The following is a 26,366-nucleotide window of genomic DNA, read 5'->3' as shown; positions in this document are numbered from 1 at the left end:
CTCTCTCCCCATCCAGAGTTCAAGCCAGCAGCAGTCTCTACCTAGACTTTTGCTGAGAACTTATACACTGGATGGTTACCCTGGATAGTCTTCCTAAGCCATCTGGCCCAGGAGAAGTAGCCAACCATGTTATGCCTTTCCTGTTGTTACTGTTGTGATAAGCATTTCACAATCTGGGACTTAATGAGTGTCCCCATCTTTCATGGCATTGGTTGAATTTGACCTCAGGCTAAAAACAGGACATGTGTTTATTTTACCTGACAAAGTAGCCATGGCTGAAAGGCTGAGAGCCCTTGAATACTCTACTCCCCTGTACCCATCCCCCCATGGGGCTGTAATTATAATTTAACTGTCTGGGTCTAACTTAAGGTGAGGAAAAGATATATTAAGTTTGCACACATGTTATTTGCCTGCCCCTACCCACAACCCTTACACATTTCATATGCAATCACCTTCTGTGGGAGGTGCGTGTGTGTGTGTGTGTGTGTGTGTGTGTGTGTGTGTGTGTGTGTGCTTGAGCGTGTGCGGGTGTGTACACAATCATGTTACAATTTTCATTTCATGAAGTCTATACAAAAAAAAAAAAAAAAACGAACACCTGGGTTGAGATTTTCCTAAAGGAGTCATCTGAAGTAGGTACTTCATGCCAAAATGTCACAAAGATTTATGCGCTTTCATTTGTGCATTAAATTGAGGACAGGTGGAGAATGCTCTAGCCTGAGAAAACCTGATAGCACCTTTCTTTTCTCCCTTAGAAGAGGGGTAGCTGTTAGGACTACTGCTGTTCTTGTTGGAAAAGAAAGAAAGAAAGAAAGAAAGAAAGAAAGAAAGAAAGGAAGGAAGGAAGGAAGGAAGGAAGGAAGGAAGGAAGGAAGGAAGAAAGAAAGAGGGCTCATGATTGAAAAAAGTAGTATTTCAATAATCGTCTAATTATTTTTGCAAACTTGTTTCTTACAAATGGGGACGCTGTACTGGCATCCTAAAGTGAGTCCTAGCTCAAACATAGCAGACAATCCTGTACCCACAGAGACAATAAACAGCTAGGCCTTGTTTCATGCCTATGAGTAAGATCTCTGGGACCTCCACACATTCTTCTGTAATGTCTTTTGATGGGGTAGGTTACACATATGTAACCACTCGTGCTTTAATTTAGTTCTTGTTTCAGACACCTTTCTAGGACCTAATACATCTAAGAAATGCCATCACTTGATAGGTTGCTCACTACTCTATGGCCACAGAGCTTGAAACAGTCCATTCTGTGTTCTGAACCTTCTCCTGCAATAAGAGTATGAATGTGCATATTAGAAAGGGAGGGATTGCCAGAAGACATGGGCATTCCATGGGCTTTTCATTGGGGGAAAGGAAAGGACATACAATCAGTAAGTGTTTGTTGTGTGATCTCATTCAACTCCAATCCCAAGAAGGAAATTTGAAGTCTAATGATTTCCTATATTTTCTGGTGCGTAAAATTATGACAACTGTCATGACCTGTTCATCATTTAGAATGACTCATGAATGACATGATCAGAGAATCAAAAATGCCCAGATCCCATTGGCAAAAGATTTCCAATAAAATACTTTTTCATCCCCAGAAAATTTTGCATGAGTTTGTTGTACAACTCCATGTGTGATATATACATGTTTGTGGACAAGATGGCTGCTGGAAGAAGATGGAGAAAGGGAAGCATTTTTTTCTAACTTTTCATTGGTTCTTTATGAATTGCATATTATGTACCTCAATCCCACTCATCTTCCCATCTTCCCTTCCTACATGCCCTTTACCCTTGCAATTCTCCCCGACCTAGGAAAATAATCTCATTGTGGAAGCTATAGTGTGTCACAAAATATACCTTTTGTCCACACTTCTTTGCAAATGTTCATTGTGATGACTTATTTGTCTGGTAAGAGGCCTTTGGCTCCTGCTACTCCATCAGTACTGGAACCCCACTCGGATTCCTTTTGGATATCCTGTCCTTGTCATAGAGATTCTGAAGCTTTAGATCTGTAGGACTGGCCCCTTCATACAGTCCAGCAGTTCATCAATGGAGTAGATATTAGGGTATACTAATTCAAAGTCCTGGATCTGGGCCTGAGAGGTATCTGAGCTGGTCAGCCCACTGGCTCTCTTACTCTCATGTCTGTGGGATAGCTCGCCAGCAACTCTTGCAACCAAGGCCAGCTCTACCCTGCTGCCCAATAAGGTGCAGAGCCCACTCCCCCAACTGTTGCAACCAATGAGATACAAGTGCTTTCATTGTTATGACTCTTGGGTCAGCTCTCTCACCTGCCATAGGTGGTAAGGGATGAGAGAGGGGAGAAGGGGATCTCTCCTTCCATGCCACCTCCCAGGAAACAAGACACAGGACGAGGACTGGCTCTCCTGCTCTGATGCCCTTGGAGTGAGAGACCAGATAACCTGTACTGACCAGACAAGGTGCAGGGTCTGCTTTCCCAGGTGCTGCAGCAGGTGAGGGGCAGGGCCAGCTCTCCTACCTGCCTTAGGTGGCAAAAGGCAAGGGTTGGGGAATGCATCATTCCCTCGCCTACACTGCCACACAGCAGACAAGGGCCAGATCTACCATGCTCATAGCCTTGGGTCAGGCTCACCTGTGTGTGTCCTGCCATCAGGGTTAGCTCTACTGCATTCAAGTGAGGGGCAGGGCCAGCTCTCTTGTTCTCATTGTGGACAACTCTCCCAGCCACTGCCAGTGGCATAGGCAAAAGGGAGGAGTGGGTATCTCTCTCCCACTGATGCCACTGCACAGCATAGTAGAGGCAGGGCTAGCTCTTCCACAATCACTGCATCCACGGCCAGCTCTAATGTGCTGTCTCGGTGAGGTACAGGGCCTGCTCTTCTGAGTGCTACAGCAGGTAAAGGACAGGGACAGCTTTCCTGCCCACTGTAGGTGGCAAGGGGCAATAGGGGGTATCTCTCATTTGCCCATGTCACCACAACAGACAAGTAACGGGGCCAGTTCTCCCACACTCATATCCTCCAAGCCAGCTCACCCATGCCCCTGCCACCAGGGTCAGTCTACTGTGCTGCTCTGGTGAGGTGTTCTCCTGAGTGCTGCAGGTGGTGAAGGGCAGGGACAGCTCTCCTGTTATGACTCCATTGGGGCCAAGGAGAAGAGTTTATAAGTTAAGATAAATATTCGTACTTCATTAAGATAAATACTTGCCTTATAAGGTTAAATTCCAAAAGAACAAACAACACAAAACCTGACAGAACCTCTATTTTCTGCATAACAGATTAGGATGTTATCTTGCACATAGATTAAAAGTTATATGTTATAGTCAGAATGATACTGGGAGGGAACCACATTTGGTTTTGAGAATATATACATTTTTTTAATATTACACTTGAGCTGAAGTTCTGATTAAAATTCCATTACTTGGTGCAAATTACTTAAGGTTATTTGGCCATTGAAAAACAAACAGAAGAATTCTATTCAGGTGTGGTGTGTGTGTGTTCATTATTTTTTGTTTTGTGATGGCACCTTGTGCATGGTAGGCAGGTGCTGTAACACTGAGATATACCACTTCTCTCACAATGGGTTTAAGTGCTTCAAATGAGACTCTACCATAAATTCACATAAATCTATTGTTCTAATACCAGCACACAAATAATTTCTTATAAATGTCAATGGATGGATGGACTATGAAGCACCCTCTTATGGACACTACACAGGTCATCTAGTTGGGTAAACATGTTCAGCTCCATACTTGACCTTCTCCACCTCCAACATCAATCTCCCTGGATGCAAATGCAGATCTCTCTAGGAATGAACACTTAGGCACAGGACCTGCTCACCCCAAGCCAGATCTCTAGCTGAACCCATGAACCTAAGTGTGACCACTTCTGACGCCTCTCTAAGACTTGTTTTCTCTACTTCTCCCACCCTGTCACAGCATCTCAGACATCCCTTTCCTGTTGGATCTAACTTGAAGTATGCCTGAGTCTTGTTTGGGAGGCTGGATAGACCATATATAAAATACATGGTTCATCGGATATTTTAGTTAGGATTTCTATTTCTGTGATGAAATACCATAACCAAAGAGCAAACTTTGGAGAAAAGAAGTTATTGAGCCTACACTTTCTCATTGTACTGTATTACTGAAGGAAGTCAGGCTAGAAACTCAAGTAGGACAAGAACCTGGAGGCAGGAACTAATGCAAAGGCCATGGAGAGGTGCTGCTTACTGGCTTGCTCCTCATAGTTTGCTTACCCTGCTTTCTTGTAGAACCCAGGACCACCAGCTTTGGGGTAGACCTACCTACAATGGGCTGGGCCCTTCCCCATCAATCACTAATTAAGAAAATTCTCTACAGACTGGCCGATAGCCCACACTTATAGAGGCATTTTTTTTTTCAATCAAGATTTCCTCCTATCATGTGACTATAGTTGTGTCAAGTTGATATAAATCTAGCTAGCACAGGAGGACATGGTCAATGATCCTGAGTGTCCCCATCTAGACCTCTGCAATGGCAGTGAGTCCAGAGAACCTACCTCCATCAGAATACCTGACAGAGAGAAAATTAACCGTGGCTCCTTCAGAGAGCACTTTTCTTTCTTTGGTGGTACCAGGAATACCCTGGCTCTACCCTCCAGGACACAGAACTAGCCTAACTCCCTGTTATTGTCAACAAATCCTGCTGTGACTTCAGGTAACTAAAACAAGAATTAAGCAAGCACTGTCTCTGTCACCAGGCACTGTTCCAAGCTCCCTGTATTAATCCTGATACTTAATCTTTACAGCAATCATGTCATTCCACTCTCTTTGTTAATAAAGAAACTATGATACAAAGAGGGGTGGATTTGATTGGTTGGGTGGTGCTGGTGGTGGTGCTGGTGGTGGTAGTGGCGATGATGGTGGTGATGGTGATAATGATGGGGACAGTTGTGATGATGCTGGTGATGATGGTGGTGGTAGTGGTGGGGGTGATGATGGAGTTTTTGTTTTGTTTATGATTACACAACCAATAAAGAGTGGAACCAGAACTTAAATCCCAGCTCTGGATTCATTCTGACTTCATAATAACCACTTAGCCATGAAAAAATATATACCGCATAAAGAACCAAATGTGCATGTTACTTTAGACATCTTGACCAATATTTCAATTTCTCTTACTGATCTTACTGAATCTGTACTCCTAAATACTGGAAATGCCCCCACCAGTGGATGGAAGCAGAGGTGGAAGAAGAAGGGGAAAGATTGTGAGATTGGGACAGAAGGAGGCTGCTGTGCCCTTGGCATAAGAAAAGGCACTGAAGGTCACTCTTTCCTCTTTGTTCACTATTAACAGAACATGGTACCCAGTGACTATTTTATGAGTAGGGTCTGGCTGGAGGTAAACCGATGAAAAGATAGTTCCAGAAGGTAAGAACTCTAAAGACAAATCAATGCTTCTTGATTCCCATTCAGGTATATCTGGATGGTCGAGAACAGCACAGCTGATGGCTGCTATGCACAGAGGCACATAACAACAGCTCGTGATGGGTACTCATTGTCTGTGTTTAGCCCATCTCCATGCCAGCATCTGACTGTGGACACTAAAGTTGGCATTATCAGAATTTAGAGCTAAAGTCAACAGGAACATCTGTTCTTGAAAACCCCTGACTCTACCCACAGACTAGAGGAGAGACAGCAGGTCTCCATCAGCAGGTGCATCACTGTAAATCCTTCCTCCAAGAAATAACGAGATATCTGTCCATGTGGCAGTGCACCAGGCATAGCGTGCTTGGCTGTGAGTGACATATTTTTCAAATGAGATAGATTTTCATGTAGTCTAGGTAGACACTTAGGCTAACAAATACACTAGGAACATGGCTAAAAAAGGAACATTGGATTCCCATATACCACCCCATGCCAAGATAAGCAGAATAAAACGGATGATCCCCTAAGACGACCGGGGTGGGTATGGTCCCGCTTGGCCAAAAGAAGCATATTAAGGAAGGATTCCTCTTTTCCCTACTCAAGCAGGGCTGGTGTTTAAGTGTTATACATTTGGGATGCTGCACCAGCCAGGAAAACTTCTAACTGATCAGAGACCAAGTATTTCTCTCCCTGTTTCTAAAGTTTTCAGTCTTCTCCAAATGTATATAAGGACCCCCACACATGGAGCTGAACACACATAGGTGCACAAACACACACACGCACACGCACGCACACACACCTACATCTCCTTCATTACAGCAAATACATTGTTTTGGGGTTCCCTGGAGTCAATGGTACATTTATTTATCTTCCAAAGCTTGGCTCAAGTCCCATCTCCTCTGGGCAGACTCTGATTTTCTTCAAACAGACACCATCTCTCCTTCACTTTCTGTCTTCCCTTTCCTTACACTCTGCCTTTTATTGCTGTTGATGGAAGACCCTATGTCCCATCTGGGAGGGAGGATTAGCGGTGAAACTCATAGATCTTAATAGCTCCAGCTTTCCAAAGTATTAGAGGGCAGCCTTTTGCAAGGTCAATATCATCAAATGTTTCCATGGAAAATAAAATAGCATATGAATGGGGCCTTGAAATTGCATATTCAGGATGAAGAGAATGTGAGAACACTAGCTGTAGGCTTTACCTCTGCGGAATTCCTATATTCAATCCATTCTTTTCTGTAGCTCCTGGGCTCTACTTCCAATTCCTTAAGCTCACCCTCCACCTTAAGAAAGGCAAGAACCTCAACAAATGGGAAGAAATGATGAGACTTAGAACTTGGGTTTGACTTTAGATGAGATGGGAGGCATTAAGTCAAGAGCCTACAAGTACACCTTTGCTTTTATCTTTATAGAAAAGACAGTACAAAGGATGTCTTGCCCTTTTGCAGACCCTACTATGGCTTGAATCTGGTTAGTATACTAGGAGGCTCCACTATGTTTGAAGGCTTGATCTGCAAGGTGTGGTGCTAGTTGAACCTTTTTGAGTTGGAGCCTCGGAGGAAGGCTGTGCCTTGAAGGGTAGAAGTTATTTCTCAAGTGACCCTTTGGGTTCTCTCATAAGGATGGGTACTGAAAGAGCCTATATATATATATATATATATATATATATATATATAGCCTATATCAAGAATGTGATCTTGAATGTGACCACTTGCTTCTATAGATACTCCCACCTGAAGGTACTGCCATCTGCTGCTCACCCAGAAGACAAACCAACAGACCTGGCAAACTACAAAAAGATTTAGGTGAATAAATCTTGTCTGGCATCTGCCTCAGACACTTGCTTGTAAAAACTCAAAGGTGAATCACTCTTTCTCTCTCCTCTCTACTTCCTCCCCCTCTTGCTCATATCACTCCCTCCTTACCTCCCTCCTTTCTTTCTTTCCTGTTTATTTATTTTTTTAAGGGACACCGTGCCAAGCTAATCACCAACTCCCTAAGTAGTCATGGATGACCTTAAGCTTCTGGGCCTCCCCTGCTGGGATTGCCATACCCAGTATGCGGTGTTGGTGACCACACCCAGAACTCTGAATCTGCTTAGTAGAACCCTACAACCAAGCTACATCCTCAGCACCACATCATAATTTTATTACTAATTTCTAAGTTTCTCAATTACCTATTTCCATAGCAGAAAATAACCTCTTCCCTGTTGGTACCTTTCAGAGACTATATATCCTATGCTGCTTTCCTCTAGGGAAAGCTGAATGCTAGAGGTAAGCCCATCTTTCATAATGAAGCATAGACTCAGTAGGATTCTGTCCCAAGACTTTGAGAATTGGTCTCAGAAGTCAAGGTCAAGAGGTCAAGCTCCAGTGCAGTAAGAGCACTATCTGAACAGGTTATTTCCCTCTCTCGGATCCTCTGCCCAGCCTTTCACACTCACCCCTGGAACTTAGACCCTTCCAGTCTCTCTTCTTCCTTCCATGTTCTTCGTACGTGCCCTTTGACCCTATATGACCTCTCTAGCCTCCCTTTTCCTTTCTATGACCTTTTCAGCCCGCGATTTCCCCTTCATGAACTTCACTCTCGACACTTAATGAATTCCCCAACACTTCAGCTCTCCCCCATCCATCCCACTGCTAGCAGCCAAGACTGTAACCAGGAAATGCTTTAGGAGGAAATGTTCTACATACACTCTGGTGGCAGACAGCTGGAGGTCGTTTCACCCACTGTCTGCAAGGGCATGGCACCGCGGAGCAATCTGGTGATGACTGAGTCTTAAGGTCTCAGCGCTACCTGCCTGGCTCGGTGGGTATTTCCTTACAACAGCTCAACCACGGACTCCAGAGAAAACATTTCTCCTCAAGTACTCAACATTACGTCTGTTGTTTTATGGAGGACAAGAAGGGTTTTCATATCGTGTTGTCATGTGCCAGTCCATTCATTGAAGATAATTATTTTGTTTTTTAATGGGCCATACTTTCTCACTCAGTCCTCTGGGGAGAGCTCAATGACTATAACTGAACTACCTTTTGAGCGATATTTCAAATGACTCCATTCAATTGGCTCGCACTGCATAAAGTAGCCAAATCAAAGCTTTGGCGTTCCAACGCAAATATTTCTTTCTTTCTTTTTCTTTTTTTTTTCCTCCTGGTTCTTATACACATAATTACATGTGATTTACAGTGACGCACAAAATTTCCGGAAATGAAAACAGAAATCTTTGCTCAAAATTTTATCCACTCCAGAAAAAATATACCCAGGCAACAGAAGACAGATGTCACCAACATGGGGTGTATGAGGTTGGAAAATGTTTGCTGAGTAAGAATAGCTCTGGCTCCCAGATAAAGGCTAGAAGCTCAAGCTAGGCCTCAGCCATGGCCTAGGAAGAAATGGAAGTTCTCAGAGGGCCTCCAGAGGGGCCTTTTCTGATACTCTTCTAGTGATCCCATGGTTTAAACCTCCTCCCACAACCCTAACTTCTACTGAAGAGCAAACTAGAGATTATGAACTAGGTGGGGGCCAAGCCATGGAGGATCGTATAGAAAATTGCTAAGTAAGCAGGCGTTCAGTGTCCTAGAACCAAGGGGTCTGCTGCTTAGTACTGGGTCTCTAGGGAAGGTTCAAAGGTGGATGGTAGGGTTAGCCTGTTGGCGCAGAAGAGAAGGTTAAGCAATCAAACATTAAACTGTTTTATGTGAGCTGAACATGTGAGGTGCTAGGATTTTCTCCTCCTGGGTAATAACAGCTGTGTACAATTATCAGCTCTAAATAGCAAGCTGCCATTGAAAGAATCTGGGCCAAAACACCAGCCAAGGTATTATGAGGACTTCTGGGTAGCATCAGCTTCCTCCGGGTGATCTTAAGCCATATTCTCCCCTATCATCACCCTGTCAAAGGGGATGTGATGACCTTGCAACTGTCATCTGTGGGAACCTTTGCTCTAGATAGGTGTCCACACCCATCTTCTAAATCAGTAGATGGAGAAAAAGCTTCTCTCCACAGTATGGGGCCCCTGTTCCCACACCCGGCAGCTGATGGCCACTGTTCTTCTGCTTCCTATGCTCATCCCATGACTGGCTCCTGCTCTCTTAGCTCTCAAATGTCTGCTTCCATGAAGAACATTTGAAAGATTCAAGTAGTCCCCACTTTGTTCTCATTGTGGCTCAGGGGCCACATACAGGGCTCGTCTTGCTTTTATAAATAAAGTTTTGTCAGTAAGTAAACACGCCCCTTTACTTACACATGCATGACCTTGTGACTGCTTCCACCTTGAAATGGTAGAATCAAGTAAATAAAATAATAGTCGTAACCTACAAAGTCAAGACTAGTTCTCCATTCTCTGGCTATTTATATATGGTAATGTAGAGGATTTCTGACTCCTCTTCACTAGAGTCCACACAAACTCTAACTGTTTTTTTTTTCTTTACTTACTTCTTATTTGCAATCAAGCTTATATGTCCAGACATGCAGGGACCCTAACCCTGCCTATACTGTTCAGTGTTTATCCTCAGCCTCTAGCTCATTGCCTGGCACAGACATCAATGGCCCTGTGCTAGGGAAGGATTCTTGCCCCATTACCCAGGTGGAAATGCTGGGAGAGCTGCACCTGTGTAAAAGGGGCTTCTCTGGAAATAAGTCATAACTCGTACTTTAAATGTATTTGTTTGTTTGTTTGTTTGTTTTTAATTATGTATATGGGGTGGTATATGTACTTGAGTGCAGAAACTTGTGGAAGCCAAGGGTTTTTAATCCCCTTGAGCCTGATTTATAGATAGTTATTGGCTACCTTATACAGGTTCTGGAAACGGAACTTAGACCTTCTGCAATAACTGTATGTGTTCTTAACCACTGAGCCATCTTTCCAGTCCAATTATTTTTTTCTTAATGACATTTATACAGAATGGCTGGGTGACTCTGTCTCTACATTGGACTGTAAGTATCAAGAAGCCAGCCACCATCTTTCTGCCTTGTTCAGTGTGATTTCATTAGCACCTGATTAGCACCTGACACTTGTGAATGAGCCAACAAGTAAAAGGACGGCCATCACCTCTGTGTAGCTTCTAACATTGCCCAGGGCTACACACTGACTGTGAACCCTGCCATAAGGAACCAAGCATGTACAAACAACTTTACAAAGTAAATAGTCATGTGCCAATCACATCACTATAGAGTCCTCTGCCTCTGGTGATCCTGAATGTATATTTGCTCTCAGGAACGTACTCCACTGAAGAAGAAAAAAACAAAAACAAAACCACCCTCCTTCTGTGCACCTATGATCAGCAAACTTGCCTGGTGGGAGTGTCACCTTCATTAAATCAAGCTTGTTTCCTTTACAGGTGAGATGAGGAGGAGAAAAACGATGGAGAAAAACATTACAAATCACCATGATGCTCAGTCCCAGGCTGATGCTACATTCAACCTCACTGTGCCCACCCATGAAATGGGAACACAAAGTTTGAAGTTTCAAGATTGCTTTAAGACCATCATGAGATGAAGATGCATTGGAATTTGTTCGACATGATGTTGGTCCATGAGGAGCTGCCCCTACCATTTTCAGCCCTGGCAGCAATGGATTTCCAATAGAATTAGTGTCCAAATAATTAGGTAGCCATAATAGTATATAGAGTACCAATAGTTGGTGATGGAGCTTTAAATACCTGATTACAAATCATAGCTCTATCCTAAGTAGCTATCTGGCCATAGGCAAATCATCATTGCTGCTTTTGTTGTGTCTAATGGCTTTACTCAAGAAACTCCTGGGAGATTTCTCTTCAAACTTTGCATTGCTGAAAAGTGGGATATGACTGGGAATAAGAGATGGGGCTGACTCCTCATAAATACCTCAGGACCTGCTCTCCAAACTATGTTCAAGCTAGGACCCCTTCTTTCTCAAACCTTGCAAACAGAGTATCTTTCAACAACAGTTAGGATTATGACCATAATATATTAAACAATGGGGGAAATGAACTTGAAATATAAACATTTAGTAAGCTATATGCACAGAGAAAAGAATCAGAGATTGGACTTTCCACTAAAATACGGATGTCCTCACCAGTCAATGGCAGTCGGTTGATGAATCCCAGGAGTCCATGCTACTCTCCGGCTCACTGTACAGGAAGTTATGACCGGGCTGAGACTCACATGGGAAGAGAAGATGGGGTGTATCCAAACATGGCTCCCCTCTAAACGATCTCTTTCCTTCCAGTGGAAGAGAAAGTCACAAGTCTGAATGGGGCCCTCTGAAGGCACATAGTCCAGTCCTGCTCTATATAATCCAAGTTTCTTGTTAGTCTAGGGAATAGTCCATTCATGTTTTTAGTATTTCTCTGTCTTGATCAATCTCACCACGGAAATCTTGGGCATAGTCACTGACTTTAGGACTTTTTCTCCATTCTTCGGGGTCTGCCTAGTCCTTTTGGCTACAGTGACACTTCTGGCAGGCGTTCATAAATGGGGCACAGAACACATATTCCCGTGTCACACGTCTAATCGGTCTGCATTTCTCGATCCTGCTTCCATAAGCCCTTTTTATTAATACATTTAGTCAGCACGAGGATTATGATTAGATACTCCTGTTTCTAAAACTTCATCCTGAGGATAAGGCAAGCAGGAATTTGCTTCCAAAGCAACTTACTGTTGCTACTTTCTAATAATTGAAGGTTTTAGGGCAGCCATTTCTCTTTAAGCTTCCCGATAATCCCAGCAAAATCCGCATGTCAGAAAGTGAGGGCAGCCCTCCTGCCTCACACTGTGTCTGTGTGTGACAAGGGTGCTGACTGAGTCCTGCTTGGCTTGAAGACTGGTTCAAAACAGGAGAACAAGCTGCGGGCAAACCAGGAATCCCACACAAATCCCCCCCGTAGAACCAGGAAGTGAGCAGCACGGTGGAAAATGTGCCTGCTTTTCTGCTTCCTTGTCCTTTGCTAGCAACCTAATGTTAGCTTAGGCCGGAGCCCTACGGAACTAAAGCAGGGAAGAGAACCACAAACTGTAGGCTGCGAAAGACCTTCACAGGAGGACACGGAATCGGGAAATCTCTTCACTGTACCAGATAACACGGTTTTGTCGCCACCCCCCTCCCAGCCTGATAATTATGGAGAGAGGTGAGAATTCCAAAAGCAAACACAGAGCTCTTTGGGATGTAAACTTAGCAGCACCAAGAACTTTTCAGGGTTCCTACCCTGGACAGGCCAGGAGACGGTACCCATTTTCTGAAGGGTGCTTCTCCCACAGGCAGTCAGAACAGAGCTATCTGTTGCCAGAAACCATTCATCAGACTCCAGAAGAGGCTGTCAGCTCAGCCTCCAGGCCTCCAGCCAGCCTGTCGGGATCCAGGCAAACGGCCAGAGTGTCAGGGGCTGCGGCTGGTAGCCAACCAGGACTTTGATGTCTAAGGGTTGGCCAGCTGGTATGTGAGGGTGGCCCAGAGGCTCTGAAATCATATGCCCAGCCTTGAGGGCAGGGGTTCTGAAGCAGGCTGGCCCTAAGAGTATCTCTAATAAAGACGGAGGTAGACATCTTATATTGTTAAAGAATTATTTGAATTATTTCAGTATTTGTTTTATTTAAATTTCCATTACACATGCTTTTCATTATACAACTCAATTAGTATATAGAAGTTTTTTTCTCTCCTTAAAATGTTTAAATGAACGTAATTGTTCAATTTGGAAAGATTACAATGCTTTTATTTAATTAACACTGCAATAAATACATCTCTCTGTAATGAACCCCATACTTTTAGGCCATTAACCATTCAATAAATTTGCAATATGGAAGGTCCTATATGCAGAAGAAGATAAATAAAGCTATTTCGTTGAATGTATGAGAGCTATGATGCTGAGCAGCAAATGACTGCATTTTGCTTCTCATCCCTGAGAGCTATACCTTGATCACAAACATATGTGCCTGCAATAAACACCACACATTTCCATTGCTATTTTGAACATGAGCTACACTGGACATTAAAGAAAACTTGTAGGGCATTGATGCTGAGTGTTCTCCATGGCACCTTCCCAACGAGAGGTTCTTCCAACATTGGTTCACAAGGGTCATCTGTCATGCGCCTTAGCAAACCTAGCCATGGCCTTCCAGAAAAAGAAAAAAACAAAAAAATCAACATCTAACCAGTCAGGCTTCCCCAGTCAGAGTGTACTCCTAGAAGCACAAAATTAAAGCCACTCCCTTCCTTAGATGCTCTGTGATGCACAACCATCCAAGACAGACCTCACAGCAACTAAGGACATGACTTCCATGGCAAAGAGCTCTCAGTCCTGTGTCCATTCCCTCTTCCCAGGGATATAATGCATTATAATTGCTGTAACATCAGTTACAGCTCATATTCTCCTCTCTTCACACCTTCAACTCCCCCTAGTATGGAGCCCTGAAAGGACTGAGTCCACAGCTGCTATCCAGCTTTAAATGCACCTCCCAAAAGCTAATTAGAGCATTAAAAAAATCCAAGAACTCACATGAGAATATTTCTTTCCCCAATCCATGTTGGGGAAAGAAATGTTATTGTATTGCAACTCCGGGAGAGCAAAGTAATCTTGAAGCCGAAGCCTTGGTTCTCAAATGCAGTACAATGGCTCAGGAATTAGCCTGACTTGGAACTAGCCCTCCCTTGTAGCAGGGCTGATCTGAAGGAGCATTAGCCATTTTGCTAGAAAGACTAAACCTGGGTAGTAAGGTTGGCATTTCAGTATAGGGAAAGAAGGACGCCAAGAACAAGAAGAGATGGAATAGATAGGGAAGAGACAGGCATGTATGACTCAGGCATGAGTGAAGCTGTTAAACAGATGCTTCCAACCATCTTGCACTCTGGACCACAGCCCCACCCACAGCAGTTCTGTCAGCCTCTCTCCACAGAATCCAACACCTGGTGAGAGGGTGCTGGCAAAGAGGCAGCTTTGAAATTGGGTGATATAAGCAAGTTTCTTGAGGTATTTGGGTTTGTAGACTAGTTTAGGAAATGGTGGATATTACACTGTCATGGACTACAGGGCACATAAATGGCGCTGGGTACCCACAAAGTGTAAAATGGATTCTGACTAAAGTCAAGGAAGCAGTCTGAGCCAGAGGTGAGAAAGACTGAGTACTCTGTGTGTATGGTGTAAGTTTGCACCCCTGATGATTTCACCATCACTTGTAAACAGGCTTGGTGAAGGAGGTTTCCATTAAATAATTCAACCATGGTCTAGAAAGGGTTCAGTGAGGACAGGGTATGAGAAAGCTTTAAGAGAGGGAGCAGAGAGATTTATAAAAATACACTGCCAGTGGTGGTTGACAGGCAAATTGGAGAAGGCACTACAGAACCTAAAGTCTCTGAAGGGGAAAATTGGAATTTTGAAAATCATCAGGAGGAGACTGGAATCAGAAGGATAATAGCAATGTGTCCTTGGGCTGAGATAAGAACTTAATTTTGTTGCCTGCTTCATGCACCTTACTAATATTGGTGACCATAATTATCAAAATAATCAATAGCTAAAATGCAGTGTTAACACTGAAAACAGAGGCTGCTATTAGGTGATCCCTGTGTGCCAGTTACACTGCACTTTAAAGAGGAGGAAACTAAAGCTTTAATGTGTAGGGAATTGAACCATGATCACATGAAAAGCACAGTGGAGCCAAGTGCAAGCTCTCCAGCTGCTCCGTGGCTGCTCTCTTCACATATACCTGGGGAACTCTTTCTGTTGGCTTATATACTATTGTCCCCTATGCTTTCCTCCATGACCCATTCCTATGCTTTGGTCCTGTCTCCAATCAGTGTTATAAAGATCACAGTCTGGGACTCTTTAACCCTCCCCCCCCCCCCCCCCCCGTAGATCAGGAAAGACAGAAGACCACAACCATACAACATAATACTCCCTTGGTATTTAGTTGGCTACATTTTATTTGTATGGCAAAGGACTTTCAAGAGTAGGAGACCCCAAACCACGGTGTTTGTGGAGTCCGCCTTGGTTTCATTCCCATCAGCTGGGTACTAACTGAGTAGCTTTGAAGAGAGTATAAGGAAGTTATAAATAATAACAATGATTTATATTTTCATACAGCTACTGTGAGATGTAAGTCATAGAGTTGAACTTAGCGAAATTAGGGTAAAGCAGGAAGTAAAGGAATGTGTTTGACAGACACTAAATGATTCTGGTTTCTAGGCTATAGATTCAAAGGAAATTTAAATAATTCAACTGATTGCATTAATTTTTGTGGTCCATTGTGTTATTTTTCCTAGTTGTTGCAGCAAATACCTGATAAAAGGCAACTTAAGGGAAGAAGGGTTTATTCTGGCTTACAGTACCAAGACACACAGTCCTTCATAACACGGAAAGCATGGGTGGCAACAGCCTGAAGTGGACAGAGAAAACAGAAAGTTAAGCCAGGCTCTCAAGCCTCAAGGTTCATCTCCAGTGACCCATGTCAACTTCAATGACAGTGCTGCCAGCTGGGGACCAAGTGTTCAAACCACAAGAGCCTGCAGGGGAAATTTCACATTCAAATCTCAAGAAGCACCTACCAGTATCTGGGCATGGCTCTGAGCCCTTGGGATAGAGATAAAGTCTCTATCCTAACCCTATACTGTTTTAAACTAGGTGACAGGCATGGGAGTGTGTCTAAAATAAATCAGTAGACAAAAATATATTCATAGCTCTAGGACAAGAAAGGAAAAATACTAGAGTTGAGTGTGAAGTGGGGACCATTCAGAGAACCAGCACTGAAGTCTAATAGAGGATAACTTGCTGTGGTAGCTGTGGCATAGCAGGTTTAAGTATGATGGGTTGTCCAGTTTGCCCTGCAAGAGTACGGTGTGAACCTCGATTTATTCATTCCAGAAACATATATATACAATGACTTTCCAACCCCAGAGGAGACAGTGAGACTGGCTTAGTGTCAACCTAGCTTACATTCTTTCCAGAATGTGATGCCCCCATTACATGGTAGCACAGTGATCCCTTCTAGACTACAGAGCTTCCAGTGTTCAGATCTCTTTTCACAGAGGATAACTATTGAGAAGGAAATGGGGAAGGAAGGCAGAATTAGTGCCAGATGGCAGAAATGAGAAAGAACTGCTAGCAATGGGTAGAATCCAGGCATGACCATTTGGTGGAAGGGGTTGTGGGTTAGGAGGTTCAAAATCCTAACTTCAGCTCCTCTTCTGTAACTTCTGACAGTACGATCTCCTTCCCGAGCATTCAGCAGTCCTAAGTATGTGTATCCTTACATAAAGTGAGGATAGTGATAATCATTCATGTCCATTCTAAGTTACAAGTAAATGATAATGGTGTGTTGGATTAAACTGCAGATTAAACTGTTTCCCTACACATAAAAGTACAGAAACAATAAGAAGAAAAAATATGCATATCCCTGAGACAGAGATGTGTCTGGTAGATTGTGGTTAAGTACGGTTTGGTTTGGTTTGGTTTGGTTGGTTTGGATTGGTTTAGTGCAGAAATCCATTCTGAGTCCTCACATGGCATCAAGTACTACCTAGGAATGGCGATGGAAAGGGAATCGCTCTAGCCTTGAGGGCAGCCTCTTAGTCCTGATTTCCTATTGGTCTTTGATGAGGTTTTTCTTTTCCTTTCTTTCTTTCTTTCTTTCTTTCTTTCTTTCTTTCTTTCTTTCTTTCTTTCTTTCTTTTTTTTTCTTCTTACATGTCTTTGTATCTTCAGCCACAGATGATTTTAGGAAAAATCCAGGATGTAACCAGATAGTTGGTTTGAGAAATAGAAGGATGGAAAGGTCATCCAAGAGAAACTTAAGAATGTTCCAGAAACATAAACCCTTAGTTAATTAAAAACCAAAGCAGAATAATCTGGCATTTTCAGAGCTGGGTTGACCTTCTCTTTCCTTCCTGAACCTACTTTTCTCATCTTCTCAGACTCCACTCCTTTATGAGCGATGAAGAGATCTCATGGGCTGGGTTAGGGTGTCCTCTGTAAGCTCTTCTATGAAAGCCCTCTTTCCTCCAGAAACAAAAAGTAAGTCATGTTTGCATAGTTCTTAAAGGGCATTCATGTCTCTTAGACCAGCTCTATGTGACAGTCAGGATGGTTATTCTAGTGCTTATTATTCAGTTAAGAAGAGTAATAGGAAATGTTGCTGGAATTGTTCAGTAGATCTGGACAAGAAAATCCAGAAGGCCAGACCCCAAATGCCATGCCAAGGAATTTGAAAGATGTTCTCCCCAAACTCCACATGTCTCTCATCTTTCTCTTATCTGCTTTCTATTTTACTGTTCTCCCTTAACTCCCATTCTCTTAACATGACTTACGTTTGCCCTTTATCTACTACACCTCCCCACTTCTTGCCTTCATGCTGCCTGACCACAAATCTGCTACTCAGCACTGCAGATTAAACTTATTGCAGATCTTGCTGGACCTCATATTTGTTCTAGCTCTCTCATATTCTCTCTCTCATATTCTCTCTCTGTTTTTCTCATTTCTAATGTCTGAGCATGGAGCGCGCGCGCACACACACACACACACACACACAGAGAGAGAGAGAGAGAGAGAGAGAGAGAGAGAGAGAGAGAGGGAGAGAGAGCTTTACAACATTCTCCTTCAGTGAACAGCTATCATTTCCCTCCCTGGCATCTATCAGCCCTTCTCTGGAACATTCACACCAATTCTCCTGGAGAGAATCTGCTCTCCACTTGTCTCCATTCTGTATTTGTCCTTCTCAGGTTCTATGGGTCTGCATTCATCTAGTCAGTAAGAGCCTTTTCAGTCCTACAACTGCAGGGATTGGGTCTCAGATGGGAGATGGAGCTCAACGATAGAAACTCAGAGCTTTCCTGCTGGATTATAAAGCTAGCAGGCTATGTCTATAGTTGTCAAAGCCTATCTTTCCCACCTTTTGGGAGCAAACCAGCAGGGTAGTCAACAGAGATAAGAACTTATGAACAAACTACTAAGAATTTTGTTTGAGTACCTGTATCCAGTCCTGGCTGAAATGAGACTACTTGTAGTCTTCTACAAGCTATAAATGACCTGGAAAAAAAATCTGGTTTTAAAGTTGTTGGTAGATGAATGCATTGCGTCCTTTAATTCCATAAATATATACATTCTTTATATTTATATATATTTTTGTTTTATGACGTTGAACCATTGGAATGGTTTATAAATTACCTTACTAATCAGGATGTTAGGAGAAAGAAAACTAAACCTGAGATGTGCTTTCTTGACAGAACTTGTTCATTCACAGGCTTCCATTCTTGCAATTTGAACGAGCCAGAGCTAGCCTACTGGAGGAGACTCATAAAGCCCAGTTACCAAGCCAACCATAGCACATGTGAATGAGCATGTTAAACCCATTGTAAAGTTGTGATCACCCTAGACTTAGAAACTAAATAAAAGCAGTAACCCTCCAGGGGGTGGCAAAAATTAAGAGTGATTTGTTAAATATCATGCTGTGTCAATAGATAAGCGACAGTGCTTACTTTCTAGAATTTACAACAAAGGGCATCTAAATAAAACAGTAATCTCATTCTACCCCAGCTGCTGGATCTCATGAATAATATAATCTTTTATAATTGATACTCACTATCTATATATCTCTCCAGACCAGCACTGTGCAATAAAACACTGTCAATGGTTGATATACTCTATTTATCTATTGTCTATGATGGGTGCATATATATATATGTGTGTGTGTGTGTGTGTGTGTGTGTGTGTGTGTGTGTGTATGTGTGTGTATGTATGTATGTATATATATATATATATATATATGCAATATTGTACAATAACTGAGTTTCTAATGGGGTGCATTGGTACAATTAAAAATAGAATTTTCTGGAACTAGAAATAACTGAGGGGTTAAAGTGCTTGCTGTCTAAGAATAATGACTTGGATTTGGATCCATGGCACTTATATAAAAGTCAAGAAAAAGGTACATGCCTATAATTCAGCACTGGGTCGCAGAGACCGGGCTTGAGAGCCAGCCAGGTCAGCTGAGTGGCAAGCTCCAGGCTTGATGAGAGGAGAGGCCTTCCCTAAAAATGTAAGATGGAACATGATGGAGGAAGAGGAGCATACCTGCATCACCTCTGGCCTCCATAGTTATATGGCACATGTGAACATACACCTGCACACACACATATACATACACACACACACACACACACACACACACACACACACACACACACAAATTCAATTTTATTTAGATTAATTTAAGTTTAAGTAGCCATCTGCTGCTACTAACTACCATATTTCACAGGCAGCTTTAATGCCTCCTGTTTAAAACCAGGAGTTGTGTCAATCTTGTTTATGATCATACATCCAGGGAAAGAAAAGGTTATTCATATATTTTACACTATAGAACCACACTCAGCGGCAAATGTGGATGTCCAGCCTCTCCTATCATGTGTGTATCTTATATCCAATCTCTCTTTCTATAGGGATCTTTATTTTTAATATGCACTGATGTTTTTCCTGCGTGTAGGTCTGTGTAAGGGTGCCAGAACTTGGAGTTTCTGACAGCCATGAGCTGGGAATTGAACCTGGGTCCTCTGGAAGAGCAGTCAGAGGTCCTACCCAGTGAGCAATCTCTCCAGTCCCATACCATTTTATCATTATTCAGTGGCAAAAGGTACCTTAAAATGCTATGTGTTTTAGCCTGAGCCCTTGGGAGTCAGCTGCAGAGAAAATTTATAAAGGCACCAAGAAGAGGTAAGACCCATGAAGCCACCTGTCTGATTCTTCCCAAAGAGAAGGATGCTGAAGCAGATACTTCAAGCACTATGGCAAGGAGACTTCCATGAGGCCCCCAGGGCAGCAAAGATGAGAATCAAGTCTCTAAGATCAAGATTATTATCTCATGGGCCACCAAAGGATCTCACGTCCAAACCTAACCGCTAATCTAGGCCAAGCCAAAAAATGAAAATGTTTTGACATACTCATACCTTTAAAAAAAAAGAAAAAAAAAAAACAAAACTTGCTATTTTGGAAATATGTCTTCATTAATCCTGAGACAAGGACCAATATTTGACAACTATTGGTTAAAGATCATTATCCAAAAAACAAACAAACAAATAAAAAAAATCTTTGTCAGCCAAACATCTACCAGAGGATTAATATCTAGACTATACAGAGAATTTTTTAAAAGCTTCTGCCCAAACCAAAATAATCCCCAAAAATAAGTAAAAGAGTTGAAAAGATAGACTAAATATTTATAAATAAATATATATACATACATATATATGTATGTATGTTTACACACACACAAACACACACACACAAACACACACACACATATATATGCGTGTGTGTGTAAGTAATATATATATATATATATATATATATATATATATGAAATACTTGACTAATCTTAATCTTAGCCACCAGGGAAACGCATATTAAAACTTTACAAGATTCTAGCTGACCCCAGTCAAAAAGGCTATCACCAAGGCAAACAATAAAAACAAAGCCAGGAAAAACAATAAATGTTTGTAAGCACACCCCCCAAAAAGGACCAATGCAAATAGAAATTTATGTGCAGAATCTAGATGTAGGAAGAAGATGCTGGTGGTGCAAAGAGATAGTGAATGTGAGCAAAATTGTTCCAAAGCTGTGTGAAAATGTCATACTATCAGCAAAGTAGAAGTGAAACTGCCTAAGGAACTAATGGGAGAGGGGTGGGATGGAAGGGGACATGCCCATACAAGATAGACGTACACGGAAATGCACTTATGAAACCCAGCACTGTGTACAATGAGAATACGTCAATAAAAAGCAAAAAAAAAAAAAGTCTGTTTTATGTTTTAAAAAAAGAAGACAATGTCTTAATGACACCCATTGATTCGAACAGTAAAAGTGATGATAAACAAATAAAAACAATCCCAGAATACAATAGATGCCTATTAATATTTGAGTCACAGCTTTAAAGTGATCGTTATTCTTTTCAAACTCAGTATCAGATACTGGCCATCTCTCAAGAAGGTAGATAGGAGGTTTAGTGTTGTTGTTGTTTGTTTGTTGTTGTTGTTGTTTAAGACAGGGCCAGGAGCTCACTATGCAGACCAGAGTGGCTATGAACTTACAGAGATCAGCCTGCTTCTGCCCCCTGATTGTTGGAACTAAAGGCATACTGGTTCTGAAGAGATGGCTCAGCCAGTAAAAGAACATCCTGCTATTGAAGAGGGCCTGAGTTCAGTTCCTAGCATCTTCAAGATCTGATGAATCAGTGGCTGTAAGAATCCCTCTAGAGGGTTCTGAGGCCCCTAGCTTCCAGAATCTACATTCAAACACACACACACACACACACACACACACACACACACGCACGCACACACGCACGCACGCACATGCACACACACACACACATACACTAATATACATACATACATAACTTGATTTAAAATTATAAAAATAAGTCCTTTTAAAATGTGAAAATATTATCAAGTGTTCTATCATCGTTGTTTCTTCTATACAAAACTGAAAGTACTTTCTAAGACATATAATAAAAGTTTTAATCACAAAATGTTTTCCAAACCAAACAGCCCCACCCAGAAACACTTTGGGGGTCTGACAGATTCTAGATTTATCCATGGTCTTTGCCATCATTCTAACACAACTAGAACCCTGACGTTTGAATGTTCCAGTCCAGATGAACTACTACTGAACACATAAGAGTTGAATATGAGTTTGGGCAAAACAAAAAGGACTACTTACTACAAAGGAGTTATGTACCTTCCAAGACTTCCTGGGACTATGAGTGCTGAGGTCTCTACACAAATGACAACATTCATACCACCAAGAGGAGCACCTAAGCCGAGAACTTATTGTTCTACATACATGTAACCACAGGAACTTTACAAGCTCGTTCCCTGTTAGTTCTTCTAGACCACCAGAGTCATAGGCAGGAGCATTCTGTCCCATTGACAAATGAAGACTCTCAGAGGCAGAAAACTGTCCAAGGTCACTCTTCTGGAGAATGACATTCAAGACTGAAAACCAGACCTATAGACCCTAAGGCACATCATGAGGCTGCCATTGACTTGGGGAGCAGCGGTTACTGACTACCTGGAAGCCTTGCAAAGTCAGAGGCCTCCAAGATGTACTGCTCTGGTAAGCTTCTTCCATGTTTCCTTAACAATCCTTAACTGTACCTAAAAACAAGTAAACACACACACACACACACACACACACACACACACACACACAAAGAAAAAAACCAAGGGCTACTTTTTTTTTTTAACATACCAAGAAGTCTAGACACCTGCTTTTGTATATTTTCTGGAGGAGGAAAAATAGGCTCATTGTATGAAATTTATTTCAGCCATTTGAAGGGGTTTTAGTCAAGATGGGTTACATTTGCAATTCAGCAATGAGACGTAAATGTTTAACCCAGGGTCTTCCTCCTCACCCGCCTTTCTTCGAAGGATGCTCTGAATAATGCAAAGCCTGTTTTAAACTCTGCTGATTCACTTGAGAAAACAGATCAGACTGTTTTGAAATATTGTTCCTACGGTCTGGAGGACGGGAGTGTTAAAACATGGAGGGAAACTCAACAAGCCGCTTCCTGTCAGCTGCTCCTCAAGCCTCCGTGGGTTCCCAGCACTCAATAAAAAAACACGAGCTGTAAATAAACCTTGATTTCAACTGCCTTTTCCATCAAATGACTGAGACTCTGGGAAGGCTGCTTAGTTCACGCTGGTGAACACACATACCCTTTGTACTTAAGCTATTCATTTCCTGTGCCTTCATTAAGGACCTACTAGGTGCTGTGCATTTTACTGTTGCCTCAATTCTCATAAAATGAATGATATCCAGATATCTTTTTACCTACAAAAAAATTGCAATGTCATGTAGTTGAACTTAACAGATATTTTGCATATTTTATCTTGTAGGCCTAGACGAGCTGAGAGGTTAAGTTATTTTAAAATTCCAGGGACATGAGGATGTCAGCTCAAAAGGACAGAAAGAAGTGGTTTATCACCTCAAAGTTCTCAGTGTCTAAAACAGGGGTTAGCCCAGAAAAGGTGTTTGTTAATGGATGGATGGATGGATGGATGGATGGATGGATGGATGGATGGATGGATGATGGGGGTAAATAGATGAACTGACAATCGTAGGTGGATAGGTGGGTAAGTTAGTGGATGAATGGTTATATGTCTGGCTATATGTGGATGGATGTAAACAAAGGCTGATGTTACCATTCAGGCTTTAAATACAGGTCTGGTTGTTGCTGCAGGACACTCTCCAATGGTTTGTTAAAGAGAGGATGCACACTGTTCCTCATTTCTAGCCCATGACTCTATTCTTTCTCTAAAAGCATGCTCTGTGCCCGTGGACAGAGTAAAAACTCAAGACATCAGATAACAACCAACTGCCTTCTCTGACCTTCCGAGGTCCAACACATGTGGAGCAGGGAGACATAACAGAGGGACTATCTTTGCTGACAAGTTCCATGGTATTTTAATCCTGAAAACCTAAGGTTATGCAGGAAAAAAACTCACAGCCATCAAAGGAATCTAAATGGTAGTGGGGTGCCCAAGGTTCATGCTACAACGTGTGGAACTGTATCTGCCACAATGCTTGGTTAAGTGGGTCCCTAAGGGTTAACTGGGAAGGTGGAAGGGCAGAACAGAGCTGAGGAGAATAAACCCCAGGAGGAGGAAGAAGGGGAAGGCAACTCAGGCTGGAATCGTTTTGTTTTATGAATAGTTTATGAGGCGTATCAGGAGTCACACTAACGGGCAGGGGCTGGAATGTTTTCTGACTTTAAAGTGAAAGCCGCCCACCAGGCTGCGAGTGTGGGAGAGTCCAGATATGAAAAACACGGGGGCCCCTCTCAGCACTGCCCAGATAGCTTATAAAACCTGGATCTTGGGGCTGCAGACACTACCAAATGTGTCTCACTGGGGACACTGAAACCACCTTCCAGTTTTACATGACCACTGTGCTGCACTAAATGTTTCAGGCTCTGTCTTCTTCCACTGCCTGGAAAAGTATCATGGGAAGACCTGGGGACTGAAAAGAAGTTTGGAGGGGAGGACCACAGAGCCCAGGGGGCACTCTCCTCCACACCAAGTGCTTTCCGCGTCCAGAACTGCATTGATCACATGGAGCAAGGAGGAGGTTCAGCTAGGGGTAGGTGGTCTTGCCAGCAGGGAAGAACACACAAGGAGCCTCAGAAAGAAATCTTTATTTGTCCGAATCAGCTTGGCGCCTTTAACAACTCCCTCTCTATTCACAGGCAAAGACATGGGTGCCCCACAAACTGACCCCTCCATCTAAGGCCTCAGGGACTGTTCCTTCCTCCCTTCCTGACCCCGGGGCTCCATTTGTAAGCACAGAGCCTGACACCTTCAGGGACCCACATTCAAGCACCCTCCTTCTGTGTCTGCTCTGTTCCTGGGCCCTCACACCACCCAGACAATTACCTTAGCAGCATCTCTTGTGTTCTCTTAGGCCAATGTCTTCCCTTTGTTCCATTTTTCAGGCAGGTTTTGGGCCCACATCAGCCTCTGGATTCAAGCCAGCATCTGATTCCTGGCTTCTTGCTTGCCTGGAATGTGAATTCAGATGTCAGTCAGCAGGTTAATGTAAGGGACATTCTTGTTACAGAGCCTGACTGTCAGGTGCTGAAGTCTCTCCTGGCTGGGTACGCATTCCTGCCTCTGCCTTCTAACCCACAGTTCTCTCCCATATCAATGTGAGTTGGAAAGCCTGGTTTCCTTGATCAAATCTGTACCACCACTCCCTTTACATCTCCTTAGAAATCTAAGTCAACTCATCTCCCTGGTAAGTTTTCTTTCCTTTACCCTGAGCTGAAAGGTTTTAGAATTTTGTTAGCTTTTCAGAAGTGTTCTGGGAGGATGGATACATCCTATTATGTTATTAAAATTCATACAGCTATGATCCAGAGCGCACTGCTGTTGCCACTGGGGAGCATATCATGAATTTATTTGTGGAGTCGGCTTGCATGGTACTAGCATAAACTCCTGGAATTATAGGCACATTGGAAATAATAGTACAGATATCAAATAAGCATCCGGCCCTAGAAGTGTGCCTATAGTTCTCCCTTATTTGCTTGTTCAAGTCACTACTTTCACATAGTCAGTTGAGTTCTGAACATCTAAAACAACAGCAACAAGAGGTAGAATGAAAGTTCCTGGATAAAAATACACAAATAAAACACGTGTGGTCATACATGTTGGTGATGAAAACATACAGGCAACATGTACAGGCAAGGAAAGAGGGATGGGAAGGTGCTAGGTGGTCTAGGAGCAACATCATACACAGCACATCAACAGTAACCTGACACAAGGCTCACCACAGAAATACCATCTGAACACCATGGGTCTGAAGAAACAACGGCTATTGGACCAGAAAAGCAGATGTCATTTCAGTTTAAGGAAAGGGAGAGTAGAGGTCCGAGTAGCAAAGACAGAAGTCGATCAGGAAGTGGGGGCGGGGGGTAATTTGTGCCTATCAGTAATCAAGGCAGGAGAGTCTAGTGAGTGCTCTGCTAGGATCACACGGGCCTAATAGAGTAAACTTTCCCAGACTCTATCCCAACCTGCAGAATCACAATCTCTGTGTGCAGCCTAGAGACTTATATTTCCAAGTCTCTTTGGTGATCTAAAACACACACACACACACACACAGAGAGAGAGAGAAGGAGAGAGAGAGAGAGAGAGAGAGAGAGAGAGAGACATACACACACACACAAACAGAGCAGCTTAGGATGAACTAGTCCATCATCAATGGGAGGAGGGGCCCTTGGTCCTGTGAAGGCTCTATGCTCCAGTGTAGGGGAATGCCAGGGCCAGGAAGCCGGAGTGGGTGGATTGGAGAGCAGGAGGAGGGAGGGGGATAGAGAGTTTTTTAGGAGGGGAAACTAGGGAAGGAGATAATATTTTAGATGTAAATAAAGAAAATATCTAATAAAAATATTACTTTTCTGGAAAAAATGAAATAATGGTCATATCACTTTGGCTCAAAGTGAGAGCTTCTTAAGTTCCCAGGAGCTTGTGATCAGCAA

At 42.7% G+C, this 26,366-nt stretch overlaps 1 long non-coding RNA gene across 1 annotated transcript in view; it reads right to left on the bottom strand.

Annotated features, from left to right (window-relative positions):
- Gm35164 (predicted gene, 35164) overlaps nt 1-26,366 on the bottom strand; it is a 48,337-nt gene that overhangs the window by 9,647 nt on the left and 12,324 nt on the right. The window contains exon 2 of the long non-coding RNA NR_168471.1: nt 24,763-24,887. This is a non-coding gene — a long non-coding RNA (predicted gene, 35164). The remainder of the gene's footprint in view (nt 1-24,762; nt 24,888-26,366) is intronic.

Source organism: Mus musculus, chromosome 14 (genome assembly GCF_000001635.26).
Source record: "Mus musculus strain C57BL/6J chromosome 14, GRCm38.p6 C57BL/6J".
NCBI lineage: Eukaryota > Metazoa > Chordata > Mammalia > Rodentia > Muridae > Mus > Mus musculus.
The sequence above is the reverse complement of the archived record's forward strand: the minus strand, read 5'-3'. Positions and strand labels throughout refer to the sequence as shown.